At 39.0% G+C, this 21,591-nt stretch overlaps 1 pseudogene; it reads right to left on the reverse strand.

Annotated features, from left to right (window-relative positions):
• Positions 1 to 701: 701 nt before the first annotated feature.
• Positions 702 to 21,353, reverse strand: LOC111289027 (putative 1-phosphatidylinositol-3-phosphate 5-kinase FAB1C; annotated as a pseudogene).
• Positions 21,354 to 21,591: the final 238 nt, after the last annotated feature.

Here is a 21,591-nt window from a genome sequence, read left to right on the forward strand (position 1 = left end):
AAATTTATAATTTTTTCTAATAATAATTTTTTATTACACTACTTAATTAAAAATTTTAATAAAATCCCCTTTTTGTAATTTTCTTTAAAATTTCAATTTGTTAAATTTTATAACTTTTTGAAAATTCATTTTTAATAAATTATATAGCTTTCTGAAAATAAATTTATGAAAAGTTATAAAATTTATTCTGAAGTTATAAAACTAATCGGATATAGATATCTAAAAACTTATAAAAAATATTTAAATAATTTCATTTATAAAAAATTAAAAAAAATATAAAATACAAAAATTACAGTTCATTTAAAAACTCCCATAGGTTACAAAGAGAGGGCTCATCTCATTCATGTGAAGACAGCTCAACTGGCGCAGCTTGAAAGTTGAAGCAAGAAGCCCAACGGCTATCGGCGAACAAATAAGAACTCTAGTATTACTGTTATTGCAATAGTGGTTTTGTGAAAGAGAAACAGTTTTCTCATTACAGTGACAAAAACACAACTTATATAATGCATGAAAAAAAAAAGCCTATATTATATCTATTTTCATTTAATACAAGGCTTTGTTTGGCAAGAACCAAAAAAAAAAAAAAAATCTTCTGATTAAGTTACATAATATAAATAATAATTTATAATAAACCTTTATAATTGAGAATCTCAGAGATTTTTAGTTAGTGCAAATACCAAGAGTTATATATATATAATCCAATAAGAGAAAATGTTTGTGGTTGGCAAAGACTGGATTGGGTCCTTTGGGAAGAGCAATTGGTTATATCAAAAGAGAAGAAACACGAATGAATAAAGGCAAATGTTTAGAATTTAGACAACCATTTCCAAAACCTTTATCTAAACTTTGTACGTAAAATTGCTTCTCAACTCAACCAATGCTTGTCAAATTTAAAGTCACATGCACAAGTGAAAAGATATACACAATACACAAGGGCCCTTAACTCTTCCCTTTTCTTTAGAGGACATTAAAAAGAGCCCTCAAAAGAAAAACTTTGTTCCCCTCTTCTCAAGTGTAGGTTTTTCAGTTGTAGGCCACTTATACCCATAATGAAAGAGATTTTGCCAAAAGAAAAAGAAAGGGATAAAAGAGAACAATACCCGTGGGAGAGGTAGAGAGCTCCTTCTCATTCATCAGCAATTACAACTTTTTATGCCTTATTATAAAACAATGAATCAATGATGATACAGATCATGAAGTCCATTGTTCAGGTACCGTGAGAAAATAAGTAGTCATAGCCTTCCGGAATCTTTTCTTGTACTGTTTGGGAGAAATAATTGTTGGGGATGCATTCTTTGGCCCACCTAATATACCAGATGCCTTAATCTATGTCTTCAAGTACTTGTATCACGATCTAAAGAAGAGTCCTGAATCTCACATCGAACATAATAGGAGGGTCTCTGAGGTATAAAAGAGTTCACACCATCTTCGCCTTGTGAGGCACCTTTTGTAGGATAAAACCGTGAGGTCAAGGGGGCCAGAGCGGACAATACCTCATAAGAGTGTGAACCGTGACGGTCAGGTTGATCTGAGACGTCGGAAGGGTGGATGCTTGGATCCCGGAGCCGCGCAGGTTTGGAGCTTAAGTCTCGACCCGTGACAAGTGGTATCAGAGCCAGCCCTATACCGTTCGAACCACGCCGAACACCTCAAGGGAGACAGTCTTTTATAGGACAAAATCGTGAGCCCAAAGAGACCAGAGCGGCATTTAATAGATAATGCTAAAATAAAAAAAATGGGAACTAGCTTAACATCATGAAGATTTGGGTTACAGCATCACATTCAAAATTTGTTCCTACTTTTAACATAGACCATGAATAATTTGAAAAATGACAAACAATTTTTATAAGTTCTTATGGGAAAGCAACTTACTGCCAAAAAAGATGTATCATTCCAAATAGCTCTCTCAAGACTTCTCTTTGCCTTGCTTCCAAGAAAAATGGGCTCTGTTCTCAGTGTTTCTAACAGATTCATAGCTAGCAGTACTTTATTTGTCCCTGTTGTATCTGGATTGCACCGTGATCTTGAAGAGCCCTTAAGATCATAAACCCTTGAGATATTTCTTCTGAAAAGTAGGTTCTCCATCACCATAAGATCCATTTTTGTTTCTTTGCCACCTTTCAGGTGTTCTACAGAGACCTATCATCAAGCCAACAACAAAGAATTACAATAAACCCTTGAAATATTAGACCCTCCACACTCCATCTGGGTGCACAGAAACAAAGCTTTCAAAAGGTAAAGTGCAAGAACAAACCTGATAAATACCAAGAACTTTTGCAAGGCAAGTCGGGCTTCCTGCGCTAAGAGAATCTGTCAAATACTTGAAGTATTCCGCTGCAAATTCATTAAACGATTCTAACTCCGTCTTTTGTACTTGTTTTATAATGAATCTCTCATCTAATGATTTGGCAAAATACACCTTGCTCTTTCCCCCTTGTGCACTCCATTTCTGACAGCGGCTCAAGGAACGCAAAAGATCCACTTCACTAGGGCAATATTTTCTTCTAAGTGAATCAAACTGTTTAGCCAAATAACATGTCACCGAAAACTTCACTTTGCCACCAGCAGCGGAAGAATCGTCTCCAAAAGGAACTGTTAAATGTGGAGACCTTTTCATATCTGAAAACAAGGCACCATCAGATGATGAGGCATCTTCAGAGCCAAAACTTCCATAATGGATATAATCCAGGTCAAGAGAGCCATATGACTGCCAGGGTGAAAGGGATAAGTGATAGGCTGCAAAAACAGCATACTGGACAACATTTTTAACCTTCTTTAGTTCTTCACGAGATCTGCCCCTCAGCAAGACCTATAAAGAGAAGCAAAGCAATCTGATTAGAAATAATCATGCCAAACACCTTTGGAAAATTCTGTCATGAAGATCGTATATATTTCATTAAAATTCTTTAACAAAGCAATCTGATTAGAAGCGATCATGCTAAACAAACATGGAACTAAAATACGTGTTTCAACCCATTTCTCCTTTTCCACTTTCTGCAGTGACTATGTAACTAGAACACTTTTTAAGGAAATAAGGCAAACAACTCAGATGTAATCAAATCACTCAATTTCTGGCAAAGTGACATACACAAACGCAATCGGAGGGAGGGTAGGGCATAAAAGCATTTATTAGAAAAATGAAAAAGAGTCATCAGATCATACTATTGTTCTCATAGAAAGGGAACGGAACCAAAAACGAAGAAGTTTGGAAAAAAAACTCAAACTAAAATGTTTGTGCCACATAGTGAAGCAAATGACAAGTTAATCAAAACAATGAAACACAGTAGAGTTTCAGAACTAGAAGCAACTAAAGCATCAAAATGCTCATAATTTAAATGTGGACACCCCATGCACACCATACCATGTCAGGCTTAAAAAAGTCTACATGGTTCAAAATTTCCACAATTCAAATGACATAACAAATGAAATGTATGCATAAATGGAAAACTTTACCGTGCAACCTAATCGCCTGGGACAGCCTTCAAAGAACATCAGTGTTTTTGATGGTTTCTTGTTAAACTGATTGGCCATCTCATGTTCTTCGGCTACTTTCTCCAACTGAAACAGTTCGCAGTGTCCCAATGGTGTAGTAGATAAATTATCAATTGATGGACAAACAAGAGCACCAGTACACCTTGCTATACGCTCCAGTAATGGCCTTTTCACATTAAGCACTAGTGAAATTTCCTTTGCAAGTAGATACTCTTGGGCATATGAAGACATTCTTTTCTACCAGAAGGACATTGGGGCGAAGAGCCTCAATCTTTGCAATGATCATTTTCCTGTCCAAATGGCAAACACTTAGAAAACACACACACACACACACGCACAGAGATAGACAGAGAAAACACACAAATGCAATTGTTTTAATAATGGAAAAACCTTCCATTGACCTGCATAAATGGAACAAGTTTTATGAACAAACCTGTTGAAGTAATGTACTAAACGATGCCAGCTGATTTGGAACTTTCAGAAATTCAAGGGCTCCTCCTAAAAGAAGTAATCTAGGATTTTTGTATTGTGAGGTCATGCGCTTGTGTTTTACATTTTTTGTACAGACCACTCCCTTGACAAGGGTACTGCAAGAATGAGAAACTTCACAAGTTAAGAACTCATATAACAAGAACCCAAGAGGGAAAAACAATAGAGCATTTGAACTTTAGAATATCTGAAAAGAGTTAAAACAGTCCACACCTCTCACTGGGAGTTCCTGTCGCTATACACTTAACCTTCACATAATCCCCAGGATCCATACTGCCTCCTCTGCTAGTATCTGGTTTCACAAAATTTGCTGCTTGCCATGCTATTGCTGTGATAATGTCAAGCCAGTCCCCAGCATTATCCTCTTTACCAACTTTGATACCCTCACCCTGTAACAGTTGTGAGACAAGAGCCCTAAAATGCCTCTGTATTACAGCTCTGAGGGGTTCTTTGTTTCCCCCATTTTGTTTCTCCCTTGCTGGGAACATCCTGGAAAGCTGCTATTTGATGAGAACATTACACCAGAATCCCCAATGTCATAACGTCTAGATCCGGGGATCTATCGCCAGACATTGACTTTAGGGAGTCGCCACCAATCTTTTTTTATCCAGGTGTGATTGGCCACCTAAGGAATCTGCCCTTTTAGGGAACACCTAAGCTTAAGGGTCCCTAAAAGAATAGGTTCGGGTCTGCTTAACCAGAACAGAGTTCGGGAGTTCGGTTACGTGTGAGGAAGGTTATAGCACCCTCACAACGCCCATCAAAAGATGGTACCAGCTTGAATTTGTGTTATCCAAAAGCCTTAAAATTTTACCAAGTAGTTAGTTGTTGAAAATTATTCTCAATTGACTCTAATACTTTTAGCAGAAAATTGAGAAAATTCCCTCACCTCAAGAGTATGCAAGAAAAACTACTGTTTCACTTGCAGAGGCTCCGTCGTCGGATTATTTAAAGAAAAATCAAGATCAACCAATTAATTAATTATCGAAAATTATTCTCAATTGACTCTAATACTTTTAGCAGAAAATTGAGAAAATTCCCTCACCTCAGGAGTATGCAAGAAAAACTACTGTTTCACTTGCAGAGGCTCCGTCGTCGGATTAATTAAAGAAAAATCAAGATCAACCAATTAATTAATTATCGAAAATTATTCTCAATTGACTCTAATACTTTTAGCAGAAAATTGAGAAAATTCCCTCACCTCAGGAGTATGCAAGAAAAACTACTGTTTCACTTGCAGAGGCTCCGTCGTCGGATTAATTAAAGAAAAAAAAATCAAAATCAGCCAAGTAATTAATTATCGGAAATTATTCTCAATTGACTCTAATACTTTTAGCAGAAAATTGAGAAAATTCCCTCACCTCAGGAGTATGCAAGAAAAACTACTGTTTTTACTTGTAGAGGCTCCGTCGTCGGATTAATTAAAGACAAAAGAAAAAAAATCAAGATCAAAATCAAAGTCAAATAAAAAAAAATTCAAAAAAAATTCAAAAAAAAAAAAAAAAAACCTAGAGCGGCTCGGATCGCGGCTCGGCTTGGTGCGGCTCGGCTCGGCTCGGCTCGGCTCGGAGGGGCTGAAACGCGCGGGTCAGAAAGCGGGTCGACGCTTCGGGTCGGGTCGGGTTCGGCAAAACGCGCGGATCCTCTTATTAACTTAAAGCCAAAACGACGTCGTTTTGGGAGGGTATAAAAGGCACATTCCTCCGTTTTTCAGCAGACCGTTCCTCTCCTCTCTCTCTCTTCTTCCCTTCTTCTCTGCCTTCTCTCTAGAATTTGAAGAACGCCGGTGCCGGATTCTGGAAAATTCGCCGGAATCTGGGAATTTCGCCGGAAATTGGCCGGATGGTCGCCGGTTTCTGGGATTCTCCGCCGGAAACTGGGTCTGTCGCCGGAAAATTCAAAAGTCGCCGGAATTTTCGCCGGAATCTGGAAATTTCCCAGAAATTTCCAGAAAATTTTTTCGCCAAATTTTTCTAAAAAATTTTTCTCACTGCCAGAACACTCCTAAACTTTTCCTTAGCTCTCTAAACACCCCTATTCTCTCAATCAGTAGCTTTTGCTTCTGTTTTCTCTGTGTTCTTGACTGTTCCAGGGGGGTCCCTTTTATAGGGATTGATCAGGAGTTTCTGATCAATCCCAATTCCTCTTTGGACGGGAATTCAGTCTTTGAATCCAATTGGACTCTTCTGATTGAATTCCCCTTCAGAGTGGGAGTCTTCAACTTTGAATCCTAGCCCTTCAAAATAAAAATTAAAATAAAATTAAAAAAAAAAATCTAGATAATTGGAAAGATAAATCAAAAGATAAAAAATTTTCAAATAATATCTGAAAATCAGAACAGATAATTAAAAAAAAAGATAAGAATAATAATATAATAATAATAAATATATAACTATATACATATAAATCTATTCTAATGAAAAAATATATATATATATATATATACATATATTAATACATAATAATAAATAATAAAATACACAAGAGAGAAAAAAAAATAAAAAATAAAAAATACGGGTAAAAATTCAATTGGGCCTTGCCCATTTGGGCCAGGCCCAAATGATCTGGGTCAGGCCCAATTGATCCGGGTCAGGCCCAATTGATCCGGGCCCGGACCTGATTGGGTGTCTACAGCTGCCCCTCTTTGCGTATTTTCTGTGAAACAGAAATTGCGCAAAGACGTAGACACCCAGTCAAGACCCGACTCGACATTTTCATTTTTTTTTTTTTTTTTTTTTTTAGCTCCTCTTGACAGAGGCTCTACGACTTTGAAAAATAAATTGCTCCTCTAAACAGAGGCACCACGACTTTGGAAAGATAAATTGCTCCTCTAAACAGAGGCAACGAACTTTGGAAAGTAAATTGCTCCTCTAAACAGAGGCAACGAACTTTGGAAAGTAAATTGCTCCTCTCAACAGAGGTACCACGACTTTGGAAAAATAAATTGCTCCTCTAAACAGAGGTACCACGACTTTGAAAAGTAAATTGCTCCTCTCAACAGAGGTACCACGACTTTGAAAAAATAAATTGCTCCTCTAAACAGAGGCAACGAACTTTGGAAAGTAAATACTCCTAGACAATCATGTCCGAAGGAGTTGAAAGTTGTGTTTGAAGGGATTTCAGGAGATTATGCCCAAAGGTCTTATAAATCAACCCTGATACCAAGAGACATCCTATTTCGAGGATTAGGAACTTACCTGACAAGTTTCTTCTCAAACTTGCAAAGTCTTTTTATATCTGTCTTTTTCATGTGGGATGTTGGAACACCCCTGCTTCTTGAATTTGTACACTATACTTTCCTGAAAGTAGTGTATGCTATGCAAATGCATATGAATTTCAATGCATGCTATGCAAATGTTGGTCAATTAATTCCTGTTCAATGTATGGTACTCAAGTTTCTCAAGCTCTTTTTTCTTTCTTGGGTGTCAAGCCCTTGGATTCATCAAGGATCCAATTGCACTGCTCTTCTAAGATCGAACCAGTGTAGCTCTCAATTGTCTCTTTCACTCACATTCTTCTTGTAAGAAATCTCTTCCTAGATTCAATTTCCTAATTAGGAACTGAACATGTCGATTCTGCCTTTTTCACTCTTGACTCATTCAATGTAATGTAAAAATCTTTCCTGTTGTTATTCATTCATCAATCATTATTTCAAATTCAAAAAGTAAGAATGCATTTGCACATTTCTTCAATGGTGGGGTATTAAGAAGAAAAGAATCTGAATGTTGAGAAACAGTCATAAGAAAAAAAAGACACAAAGAATGGAATAGAATGTCTCTTATTAGCAAAATGTTGGCAAACTTTGATTAAGAAAGAATTACAAGGATAGGTATGGGGACAAAGCCCAAAATGAACAATCAGATAATCATGATAACACATCTCAAAGTCTTTTCTGAAAACTCAACCCTCTGATGTATTTAACAACTTGGAACTCTTCCGAACTTGTTGGCCCCCATATCAGCAGACTTTTAAATTCGATGCTGTATCCTCCTTATCTAAGCTGCCTTTTCAGGTTTTCAACTTAGACAAACCCCCTATGACTCAAACCGCCCTTTTTGGGTTTTCGCCTTGAGTCCTCCTTTTTCATTCACTTTTTCTTTTTTCCATTTTTTCATTTTTTCATCATTTTTCATTTTTTCATTTTTTCCATTTTTTTCATTTTTTCTCATTTTTATTTTTTTATTTTTTTTCAAGCATAGTATTTCTTCACAGCATCAGAATTTACAGGATGGGGTAAATCATTTCCATCCATCTCAGTCAGTATCAATGCTCCACCCGAAAAAGCCCGTTTTACCACATACGGCCCTTCCCAATTCGGAGTCCATTTTCCTCTACCATCGTGCTGGATTGGGAGAATTCTTTTCAAAACCAACTCTCCTTCTCGAAAGCAACGGGGCCGAATCTTCTTATCATGAGCCCTCATCATTCTTCTTTGATATAGCTGACCATGGCACAACGCAGTCAATCTCTTTTCTTCTATGAAATTTAACTGCTCATAACGTTCTCGAATCCATTCAGCCTCTTCCAACTCAACTTCTTTTAAGACTCTCAAAGAGGGGATCTCTACTTCCACTGGTAGTACAGCTTCCATCCCATAAACCAAAGAAAATGGGGTTGCCCCAGTAGAGGTGCGAACTGACGTTCGATATGCAAGCAAGGCAAATGGCAACTTCTCATGCCAATCTTTGTAAGTCTCGGTCATCTTCTCCAGAATCCTCTTTATGTTCTTATTGGCTGCCTCAACTGCCCCATTCATTTTCGGATGATAAGGTGCCGAGTTATGATGCTTGATCTTGTATTGAGCACATATTTCTTGCATCATCTTACTATTTAGATTCTTGGCATTGTCTGAAATAATTCTCTCCGGAAGTCCATATCTACAAATGATCTCTTTCTTTATGAACTTGCAAACCACGGAGCGTGTCACATTTACATATGATGCTGCTTCCACCCACTTTGTGAAGTAATCTATCATCACAAAAATGAATCTGTGCCGGTTAGAAGCTTTTGGAGTGATTGGACCAATGACATCCATGCCCCACATTGAAAATGGCCATGATGGTGCCATAACATGTAAAGCAGATGGTGGAGCAAGGATCTTATCAGCATATATCTGGCATTTATGACATTTACGAGCATAGTCGATGCAATCATTCTCCATCGTCAACCAGTAATATCCCGCTCTCATGATCTGTCTTGCCATCATATGTCCACTAGCATGTGCCCCACATATTCCCTCATGCACCTCTTTAATGATTTTCTTCGCTTCAGTCTCATCTACACACCTCAATAATACTTGATCTTTACTTCTTTTGTACAGGACATCCCCATCCAGGAAAAAGCTCATAGCCAATCTTCGGATGACCCTTTTATCATTTTCTGTTGCATGAACTGGATACTGCTGATCCTTGACATACTGTAAGATGTCATAATACCAGGGTTTTCCATCTCTTTCCCCCTCTACATTAGAACAATACGCTGGTATATCCTTAACATCTAACTTGATGGGCTGAATGTCCGTATTATGATTAATTCGAATCATCGCAGCCAGAGTAGCCAATGCATCAGCAATCGCATTCTCTTCCCGGGGTAAGTGATCAAACTGGACATCTTCAAATTGTTTTGTCAGCTCTAGAATATACTTATGATACGGAACAAGTTTTGAATCTCTCGTCTTCCATTCTCCTTTCAACTGGTATATGACTAGAGCTGAGTCTCCAAATACTTTCAGTACTTTCACTCTTCTTTCTATAGCAGCTTGTAGGCCCATGACACATGCCTCATACTCAGCGATGTTATTTGTGCAATTAAAATTTAACCTCGCTGTTACAGGATAGTATTGTTCTTCTGGAGAAATCAGAATTGCCCCAATTTCATGCCCCAAGGCGTTAGCAGCTCCATCAAAGTACATTCTCCAACATCTTTCCATATGCTCCCTTTCCTCCAGTCGAGAAATAGTCATTAAGTCTTCGTCAGGGAATTCCAGCTTCATCGGCTCATACTCTTCAGTAGCACGATCTGCAAGAAATTCTGCTATAGCGCCTCCTTTTATTGCTTTTTGGCTCACATATATAATGTCATATTCTGAGAGCATTACTTGCCATCTAGCGATTCTTCCTGACAAAGAAGGCTTCTCGAAGATATACTTAATTGGATCCAATTTTGCTATGAGCCACGTAGTGTGATAAAGCATATACTGTCTGAGTCTTTTGGCAGTCCACGCTAATGCACAACACATTTTCTCCAATGAAGAATACTTGGATTCATATTCCGTGAACTTTTTACTCAGATAGTAAGTAGCTCTCTCCTTTCGGCTAGCTTCATCTTGCTGCCCCAGCACACATCCCATTGAATTTTCATTTACAGTTAGGTACAGAATTAAAGGTCTTCCTGGAACAGGTGGCACCAATATTGGAGGGTTCGATAAATACTGCTTAATTTTATCAAATGCCTCTTGACATTCTTCGTTCCATTTCCCAGGATTATTCTTACGGAGAAGCTTAAATATGGGATCACATTTGTAAGTAAGCTGAGAGATAAACCGAGAGATGTAGTTCAATCTCCCCAGAAAACCTCGAACTTCTCTTGGCGTGCTGGGAGGTGACAAATTTTGGATGGCCTGTATCTTATCGGGATCAACTTCAATTCCTCTTTCACTGACCACAAAGCCTAGCAACTTCCCTGACTTTACCCCAAAGGTGCACTTGGCTGGGTTTAATTTGAGCTGAAATTTCCTTAACCTCTCAAATAACTTTCTGAGGCTAGTAACATGATCTTCACCCTCACAAGACTTTGCAATCATATCGTCTACATACACCTCAATCTCTTTATGCATCATGTCATGAAAGAGTGTTACCATAGCCCTTTGATATGTTGCCCCAGCATTCTTTAACCCAAAAGGCATGACTTTGTAGCAGAAAGTTCCCCACATGGTCACAAAAGTAGTCTTTTCCATATCATCTGCAGCCATTTTTATTTGATTATACCCCGAGAAACCATCCATAAAGGAGAAAATCGAATGCTTAGCTGTGTTATCTACCAGTGTGTCGATATGAGGTAAAGGAAAGTTATCCTTTGGGCTAGCCTTATTCAAATCCCGATAGTCTACACACATTCGTACTTTTCCATCTTTCTTAGGAACTGGGACTATATTGGCTACCCATTCTGGATACTTGGCCACTTGCAGAAAACCTGCATCAAATTGTTTCTTCACCTCCTCTTTAATCTTTAGCAGCATTTCGGGCTTCATCCGTCTCAGTTTCTGCTGAACGGGCTTACATTCTGACTTTAGGGGCAATCTGTGCTCCACTATCTCTGTGCTCAGTCCTGGCATATCCTGGTAAGACCAAGCGAATATATCTATAAATTCTTGAAGTAGGTCTGCCAACCGTCGCCTATCTCCAGATGGAAGTGAAGTGCCCATTCTAACCTCTTTCTTATTTTCTTCATCTCCCAGATTCACTAAGTCCACTACCTCCTGATAAGGCTCAATTGGCTTATTCTCTTGTTCAATCATCCTCATTAGGTCCGGAGACATAACATATTCTTCAGAATTCTCTTCATTGTCAAGTTCATCAGTATTAATTGAATTCTCAAAGTTAACCTCTTGATGGTTATCATGATTATCTTCTTGTTCATTTAAAGACCTGAAATTGAATGAAATGGGATATGTTGGCAAGATGTGTTTGAAAGGTGAAAATAATGAAGGCATGAGAAGAAATGAATGTAAATGCATCCTCCCTATTTTTTATTAAAAATAATAAATGATGAATGGCCCAAACAAAAAGGATCACCCCATAGCCTTGGGCAAAAGCTATTGAGATGTTACAATTACATTGAATCAAAATCAAAAGTCAGAGGCATTTCAATGGCACTCCAATTGTTCAGCTCATAGTCTTGTGGACAAAGGCGAACCCATTCTTCTTTGTTGAGCCCCACTTCATCTTCAACAGCATTAATGGCTAACTGGGCAAAGTCCTCTTCCACACTTTTCTTTGCATCTGGGTTCATAAATCCTCCAGGTCTGAAGGTTTCGTACAATTGTGGGATAAACATCAGTCTTGCTGTCTTTCTTGATGGCCTTCTTTTGACTTCCCACTCTGCCATCTCGTATCCTAAGCCTGCCCTGTCGCTATTGTCCGCTATTGTCGGAGGTTCTTTAATTCCCTGCAAATTTTTGCCTAGCCCAAGTCCTGGACGCCAGCCTTTGTTGATGACTTGGCTCACCACTATTTTTGAAAAAGGCTGATTTTGAAATCCTTCGCCTACAGTATTGACCAATTCAAAAGATCGATAGGAGCATTCCAAAGCTTCTTCAGCAGCCTCTACATATGGAGTGTTCAATGGTTGGGTCACTAGCATGTCTTCCTCCCCAACTACCACTACTAATTGACCTTTCACATTGAACTTGATCTTCTGATGCAAAGTAGAGGGAACAGCTCCTGCCATGTGAATCCATGGCCTTCCTAACAAACAGCTGTAGGACGGAGATATATCCATCACTTGAAATTTTACATTAAAAGTGCATGGCCCAATTTGTAAGGGCATCTCAATATCCCTCAGGACTTCTTTTCTGGTCCCATCAAAGGCTCTCACAATCATTTGACTGTTTTTCATATGAGAGTAATCAATGGGTAATCTTGCCAAAGTTGACATAGGCATGACATTGATGGCAGAACCATTATCGACAAGGACTTTGGCTATGATATGGCTCTTGCACTTGACTGTGATATGCAGAGCCTTGGCACTTCTCTTTCCCTCCAAAGAAATCTCATCATCACTGAATGAAATGTGATTTGGCATAACTAGATTTCCAGCTAAGTGGTTCACATATTCAACAGACACGTTATGTGCCACGTATGCCTGATTCAACACTTTCAGCAAGGCATTTCGGTGTGGCTCTGAGTTCAGCAGCAGTGATAATAATGAGATTCGAGCTGGCATTTTGTTCAACTGTTCCACAACTGAATACTCACTATGTTTTATCAGCTTCAGGAATTCACAAACCTCCTTTTCTGATACTGGCTTTGGCTGATCTTCTTCAGGCTCTATCTCCGGATTATTTCGCTTTTCTCCTTCTTTAACCTTCTCTCTTCTGGCTCTCTCTAGCATTTCTGGAGTGTAACATCTCCCACTTCGAGTAATGCCTCCTACACCAGTTATATTGGAAGCATCAGCTTTGGAGACCTCTTCTTTTTGCCCCTGAATTACAGTGTCACAGCCATATTTCCAGGGTACCGCTTTATCATCCTTATATGGAAAAGGAGTTGGGACTCTAAAAGTTATCGGTCTGGGAAGGAGTTTATCTATGACTGACTTTGGTTTGTTTCCATACTGAATTGTCACTGGTTTTGGAAACAACTTTACAGGCTTATTAGTCATGTATACCTCAGCATTCTTTAGGCCTTCTTTTTCTTCATAGACTTCCATTTGGTGTGAATCCAAGAGTCTTTGCACCTCCTGGTGAAACTGCTCACAGGTTTCAAGGGAATGGCCCATTCCCCCACTATGATACTTACAACTGGTACCAGCTATATATACTCCATGATAGCTGTGTGGACTTACCAGTTGTATCATGTCTGCTTTTCGTAAAACGTTGAACAGTTGGTCGAGAGGTGTCTTGATATCTGCCACTTCTTTCTTCACATGGCGCTCCTGTTCTTCTCCTATAGCATTCACATTATGATTTGGCAAAGGATTGCCACTAACATTTGGTGCAGTCATCCCTCCAGTATCAAAGCAAATCATCCCATCCTTAATCAATCGTTGCACTTTATATTTCAGGGTAGTGCAATTTTCGGTGGAGTGACCAGCAATCCCATAATGGTAGTCACAGTGGGCAGTGGGATCATACCACTTAGGGTAAGGTGGCTTGAGGGGTTCCAATTTACTTGGAGCAATCAAATGATTGTTGTAGAGCTCCTTGTATAATTCCGTATAGGTCATGGGAATAGGGTCAAAAATAGGTCTTTCGCGAGTGGTTCGTTGCTCCCGCGAGCCACCAGCAGGGTTAGTTGGGCGAATTTGTGGTTTTGGGGTGGGTTGAATGTTAGAACTGTACATGGTGTTTTGGGGTCTATGAGAGGTTTGATAGGTTTGGGGGTATGGTGGTTGGTATGGGTGAAAAGAAGTGTTATTTACAGTGGGGTGATAGGGCAGATATTCTGGTGGGGGGTAGGGCGAATAACCCCTAAGTTGCTGTCTATCAAAGCTCACAGCCTGAGCTTCAGTTTCTTTTTTCTTTGGGATTCTTTTGCTAGATGCTTCATTCCCTTCTAGCTTGCCATTCTTGATGGCACTTTCAATGATTTCTCCTGAAATTACCATATCGGCAAAATTCTTTGTTGCATTCCCTATCATCTTTTCATAATAGGGAGGTTTTAAAGTGCTAACAAATAGCACTGTAGTTTCTTTCTCGGTCAGAGGAGGCTGTACCTGAGAAGCAATATCTCTCCACCTCTGGGCATACTCTTTAAAAGATTCGTTTGTCTTTTTCTTCAGATTCTGTAAAGACAAACGATCTGGAGCCAAATCGATGATATGTCGGTATTGACTGATAAAGTCATGCGCCATATCGCTCCAAGAGCGAATGCGAGTCCTGTCCAGTTGAACATACCATCTGGCCGCAGAACCAGTAAGACTGTCTTGAAAAACATGCATCAAGAGTTTCTCATCCTGTGCATGAGCTGCCATCTTCCTGCAATACATGGTGATATGGGTTTTGGGGCACTTTGTACCATCATATTTTTCAAATTTTGGTACCTTGAACTTATGGGGGATAACCACATCAGGAACTAGGCAGAGCCCCGCAGCATCAACTGACCCATAGAAGCTAAATCCTTCCACGGCCCTTAGCCTTTGCTCTAGCATGCTAATCTTGGAACTCTCCTCAGCTTCCACTCTCATCTTTTCTTTCTCCTTCTCTTTTAAATCATCTAGATCAGGAATTGGTTCTACTGCCTTTTCAGTGAAGACAGGATTTATATAACTGTTATACTGCCCTGGGTTGAAAGTTGATGGCATTCCAGGATATGTTGGATATGCGAAATGTTGTGGTGGGACCTCTTGGGCAGACGGAGCTTGAGGCGGGCCAAAACCTGGAGGGTACAAAGGGTCAGCCACTTCTTGCTGGCTTGTACTTCCTTCAACTCCTTTTCCTTTGTTCATGTTATTTAGAGCCTCCAGAATCTTGCTTAGCTCACTTTCAATCTTCTCCTGAGCTTTTTCTAGCTTTTCGAATCTATGAGAATTTTTCTGCTCCATTTGCCTTGCTCTGGATCTTGTGTTGAAACGATGGGCAGGGTTTTCGCTAGATGGAGCTATCCTTGGAACCTTGAGTACCATACCTCAGAATTAGTAACTTTGCATGATTATCACATGGTTAAAGTGTAATGAATGAGAATGCAATGAATGAAAAATGCATGTATGCAGAGAACATTTGCCTTAAAACGGTATTCAACTAAAAAAATTTCATTTATTCCAAAAAACTTTGATCTACATTGAGTTTATCCCTCTAGAATTATAGCCATAAAATTGTTTGATCTGTTCATACTGGGCTTTGGCTTCTTCTATGAAGTTCAACAGACGCTGTCCATGTTCTCCTACTGGGGCCACCACTTGTCTTAATGCTTCTGCCTCTTCCACCATCTCTTTTGCCTTACATACCCCTTTATGGATCTGGGTTGTTAAGTGCTCAATGTATTTTTGCCTTCCTAGGTTCTCTCTTTTACCACACCAGACTTGGTATGATAATTCTCTATGTTCTCTGACCAGTGCAGCGATGCGATCTCCTTGTTCTTCCAACCTTTGACTTAGCCCGCTCAAATAACTGTTCAGCATGTTAAGTTCTGCCTGTGCTTCGGTACTTTCTTCTTCCAATTCGGTATACTCTTGCTTCAATCTTGTATTTTCCTCAGTCAGCTCGGTAATGGTTATCCCTTTGGCTCTTTCCCTCACACATAGCCTCTTATGCTCCTGGTGTAACTTTGCTAGATCTTCAGTAGCTGTATCACGTTCTCTAGCAATCTTGTGAACTTCAACTTCATATCTTTCGGCTCTACCTTTCCACTGGGCTTTTTCTTCTTGAAGTTTCTGAATCTCTTGCTTTAACTGGCTCTTTTCAGACTCAAATTCTTTTGTTGTCAGTTCTAACTCTGATGGTGTCTCTTCAAGTCTTTCTTCTGTTGGTGGTTGAGAGATTTCATAAGTGAATACCATTTCTTGTCTTCTCTTTGCTCTCCAAACCAAGTAACCTGGGGTGACTTTTTCAGTGAATGGTCCAGGACTCACTCTTTGGGGATTTTTCCATGCTTTGATCATCTCATTCATCCTCTGAAATGCTTTAGGCTCACTGTAAGAGAAATCTAACTGATGAAGCCCATAAGTCACAGGAATGAACTGTTCTCCCCCCAATTGCCTCCTTACTAGGAGCGGTGCATAATTCGTCACTCCCCATAAACCCAGAAGTGGAACCTCTGTACTATCCCCACATTGGTATAACATAGGCTCACGATTCATCCATGGGGCTAACCATCTCACCCTGGCACTTTCCAATTTTTGTAAGAAAGTTATCCATTCTTGTTTAGACCTCCGCTTTGACTAACCACTTTCGCAGAATTCCTTGATCGGAAAGCGATTACGGATATAAATCTTCGAGAAAGCACCATTTCCATGTTCGAAATGGCTTTTCATCCACACATACAATAACTGTATGCATCCTATGAAGCGTCCTCCATTCCGACGACAATAACTCAAGGATCTGATAGTCTCTGCTAATATCACCGTTGAGGGATTACAGCCATTGATCACACTCTCGAAGAAATCAACTACCTCTATCTCAATATGTCCCAAAACCTTTGGAAAGATTACCAGTCCGTATATAGCCAAGGCAAATATGTCCAACCCCCGTTCTTCATTGGCATGTTGCATCAGAAACTCATGAAAGAACTTCCAAGGTAGGCAGACCTGTTCCTGTTTCTTCTTTGTATGAGAATCCACAACTTCCTTGTTTATCCCCATGAGTTGAGCCAGACTTTTACGAAATCCTGACTTATGCTTTTTGACATATATCTTGTCAGGAGTCTTGAGATACAAACCCAACAAGACCGAATATTCTTCTATGGTGAGAGTCATATCAACTTCATTAAAGATGAAACACCTGTATGTAGGATCCCAGAATTGTGTTGCAGCTCTAATTAGTTGATCATCAACAGCCACTGCTAGAAGGTGTGCTATATGCCCATGTTTCTGACAAAACTGCTCTTGTCTTGACGGACTCATCTTCTTCCAGATGTCAACCAAATCTTCTAAATTATTCTGTTTGAGGAGGATAGATGTTTCTTGAGACAGAGTAGACTCATACCCAATTGGCAAGCAATCTCCCATCTTCAGTTGGGTCTTTTCTGACAAGGCCCTTACCTCATTAGGTGTCCCACAGGGTGCTAATACTGATGAAGAACAAACTAGGCGTTCATTGGTGTCCATGAAAAAAAATTTGTTGAAGACCATTTTTCAGGCAAATGTTCTTTATGCAACTTTATGATGTGCACATGAACCAATGCAAAAGAAAAAAAAAAGGTTAGTATACCCAGAAAAAGAATAAATAACTAAATAAATTTAAACATCACACAAAGTAAAAAGGATGAATCCTATGCTTTTGGTCAATTCTAACAGGGAAGGGTGATGGCTCTATCTATGGGTTAGGCACTCTTAAAGTTCACTATATGCGGTTTTAGGGTCAAAGTCTAAAGGTCCTCAAATTGTTCCTTACATCCTTGTCCATCACAGACTAGTAAGGCACCCTAATCCTCACCCATTACAGGCTACAAGCGGAAAAGGTTCAATTTGAGTGGGAGTATTTCGCTAGCCACTGCGGAGGCATTAGACCTCACGAAAGCAATAGGTACTTTACTCCCTCCTAAAGGGACGGAGCTCGGGTGTAGAGCTCATGTTATGCACATGCATATGAATGACATAATTAACAGACATGAATGAATAATAATACATATATACAAAAAGGTTCAATTTTATTGGGCTTTTGGATAACACAAATTATTTGCTGGCCTGACTCTCAAGGTCCCCAACGGAGTCGCCAAGCTGTCATAACGTCTAGATCCGGGGATCTATCGCCAGACATTGACTTTAGGGAGTCGCCACCAATCTTTTTTTATCCAGGTGTGATTGGCCACCTAAGGAATCTGCCCTTTTAGGGAACACCTAAGCTTAAGGGTCCCTAAAAGAATAGGTTCGGGTCTGCTTAACCAGAACAGAGTTCGGGAGTTCGGTTACGTGTGAGGAAGGTTATAGCACCCTCACAACGCCCATCAAAAGATGGTACCAGCTTGAATTTGTGTTATCCAAAAGCCTTAAAATTTTACCAAGTAGTTAGTTGTTGAAAATTATTCTCAATTGACTCTAATACTTTTAGCAGAAAATTGAGAAAATTCCCTCACCTCAAGAGTATGCAAGAAAAACTACTGTTTCACTTGCAGAGGCTCCGTCGTCGGATTATTTAAAGAAAAATCAAGATCAACCAATTAATTAATTATCGAAAATTATTCTCAATTGACTCTAATACTTTTAGCAGAAAATTGAGAAAATTCCCTCACCTCAGGAGTATGCAAGAAAAACTACTGTTTCACTTGCAGAGGCTCCGTCGTCGGATTAATTAAAGAAAAATCAAGATCAACCAATTAATTAATTATCGAAAATTATTCTCAATTGACTCTAATACTTTTAGCAGAAAATTGAGAAAATTCCCTCACCTCAGGAGTATGCAAGAAAAACTACTGTTTCACTTGCAGAGGCTCCGTCGTCGGATTAATTAAAGAAAAAAAAATCAAAATCAGCCAAGTAATTAATTATCGGAGATTATTCTCAATTGACTCTAATACTTTTAGCAGAAAATTGAGAAAATTCCCTCACCTCAGGATTATGCAAGAAAAACTACTGTTTTTACTTGTAGAGGCTCCGTCGTCGGATTAATTAAAGAAAAAAGAAAAAAAATCAAGATCAAAATCAAAGTCAAATAAAAAAAAATTCAAAAAAAAAAAATTCAAAAAAAAAAAAACCTGGAGCGGCTCGGATCGCGGCTCGGCTTGGTGCGGCTCGGCTCGACTCGGCTCGGCTCGGAGGGGCTGAAACGCGCGGGTCAGAAAGCGGGTCGACGCTTCGGGTCGGGTCGGGTTCGGCAAAACGCGCGGATCCTCTTATTAACTTAAAGCCAAAACGACGTCATTTTGGGAGGGTATAAAAGGCACCTTCCTCCGTTTTTCTGCAGACCGTTCCTCCCCTCTCTCTCTCTTCTTCCCTTCTTCTCTGCCTTCTCTCTAGAATTTGAAGAACGCCGGTGCCGGATTCTGGAAAATTCGCCGGAATCTGGGAATTTTGCCGGAAATTGGCCGGATGGTCGCCGGTTTCTGGGATTCTCCGCCGGAAACTGGGTCTGTCGCCGGAAACTTCAAAGTTCGCCGGAATTATCGCCGGAAAATTCAAAAGTCGCCGGAATTTTCGCCGGAATCTGGAAATTTCCCAGAAATTTCCAGAAAATTTTTTCGCCAAATTTTTCTAAAAAATTTTTCTCACTGCCAGAACACTCCTAAACTTTTCCTTAGCTCTCTAAACACCGCTATTCTCTCAATCAGTAGCTTTTGCTTCTGTTTTCTCTGTGTTCTTGACTGTTCCAGGGGGGTCCCTTTTATAGGGATTGATCAGGAGTTTCTGATCAATCCCAATTCCTCTTTGGACGGGAATTCAGTCTTTGAATCCAATTGGACTCTTCTGATTGAATTCCCCTTCAGAGTGGGAGTCTTCAACTTTAAATCCTAGCCCTCCAAAATAAAAATTAAAATAAAATTAAAAAAAAAAATCTAGATAATTGGAAAGATAAATCAAAAGATAAAAAATTTTCAAATAATATCTGAAAATCAGAAAAAATCAGAACAGATAATTAAAAAAAAAGATAAGAATAATAATATAATAATAATAAATATATAACTATATACATATAAATCTATTCTAATGAAAAAAAATATATATATATATATACATATATTAATACATAATAATAAATAATAAAATACACAAGAGAGAAAAAAAAATAAAAATAAAAAATAAAAAATACAGGTAAAAATTCAATTGGGCCTTGCCCATTTGGGCCAGGCCCAAATGATCTGAATCAGGCCCAATTGATCCGGGTCAGGCCCAATTGATCCGGGCCCGGACCTGATTGGGTGTCTACACCCAATATCATCATCTTCATCATCATACGTAAAGAAGTTACTCTCTTCCTTATCATCCCCATCCTCAGGTGGTGGAGGATACCATATTGACCATTTTTCTCAAAATCCAATGGCTTTTGAGACTTTGCATATTGATTAGGAAAAATAGACATGTCATCAGAGTAATCATCAGAATTCTCTGGTTCCTCACTCTCTGTCTCTGGCTTTCTTAAAACAGCCATGTTATCGTGATCAAAGGGATCAACATAATGAGACATTGGGATCACTTCTTGTCTCCACTGTACAGAGTGCCCAACTCTTGGAGTAAAATTGTTCCTAGAGGGGCTGACTGAAGGACTTGATCCCACAGATTTAAAACCATAAAACTCATATCTAGTACTAATACTACTTGAATCTATGTCCGAAACATCTTGATAATATTCAACGGAACAGCTCAAAAACTGCTTACCGGAATCATCTGCATCTTCTTCGTCACTCCTACACCAGTAAATACACAAATGACAACACATTCACTAACGTGGGAAAAATGATGAAAAAAAGATGGTTAAGAAAAAAAAACTAACTTTAGGAGGGTTGGGGTGCCTCCTAAATACATAAATAGAATATTCCAGCATAATTGTTGTCATCGAAGCTAAAGTATACCTGCTGGGAGATCGCCGAGTAGATACTGGAGAAGGATGGATGCTAAACGAATTCGTACTCTTGCCAGTTGCTTGCAGAGAAAACCCACATTCAGGGGTTTCAAGATATCGGCCAAGATCATCACTCTTGATAGATTTACTATCCACAGAACAAGGGGATGGTGTTTCCGGGCTCTCCCGGAGAGACTCAGAAGGATGCACTTTCTCATAGTAATTCCTTCCTCCACTTTCACGCCTCGTATTAACCCCATCACAACATAACTTACAAGATTTAACACACATCATCCTAGAAGAATCATTAGTATTACCCTTCATATTATCTGACTGATCAACATCATCAATAACAACAACAGGGGATTCATTTCTTTCAACACATTTAGAACATAGCCAACGACCACAACTTTGGCAACGGTATGTATGAGAAAATTCATCTACAAACTTCTTATCACGTTCACAACAACGCATTTTTTTTGCAAACACCGTTGCTGAGCATCCCAAATTCTTCAGCAGCAAAATGAGGAAAGATTTTATATACCGTTAATAAATAACACGACGTGAACTCATTAATGAATAAAAATTAATACTTAAAATAAATATATAAAAATTAATATTTTTAAAAAATTTATTTATTAATGAAATAATATAATTTGATTTATTAAATTAATGTGATGATATTATTTTATTTATTGATATTATATAAAATCTTACGGTCTATCAAATATAAATCATTT

Source organism: Durio zibethinus, chromosome 4 (assembly GCF_047325235.1).
Source record: "Durio zibethinus cultivar Kanyao isolate XHJ-2024 chromosome 4, ASM4732523v1, whole genome shotgun sequence".
Classification (NCBI taxonomy): Eukaryota; Viridiplantae; Streptophyta; class Magnoliopsida; order Malvales; family Malvaceae; genus Durio; species Durio zibethinus.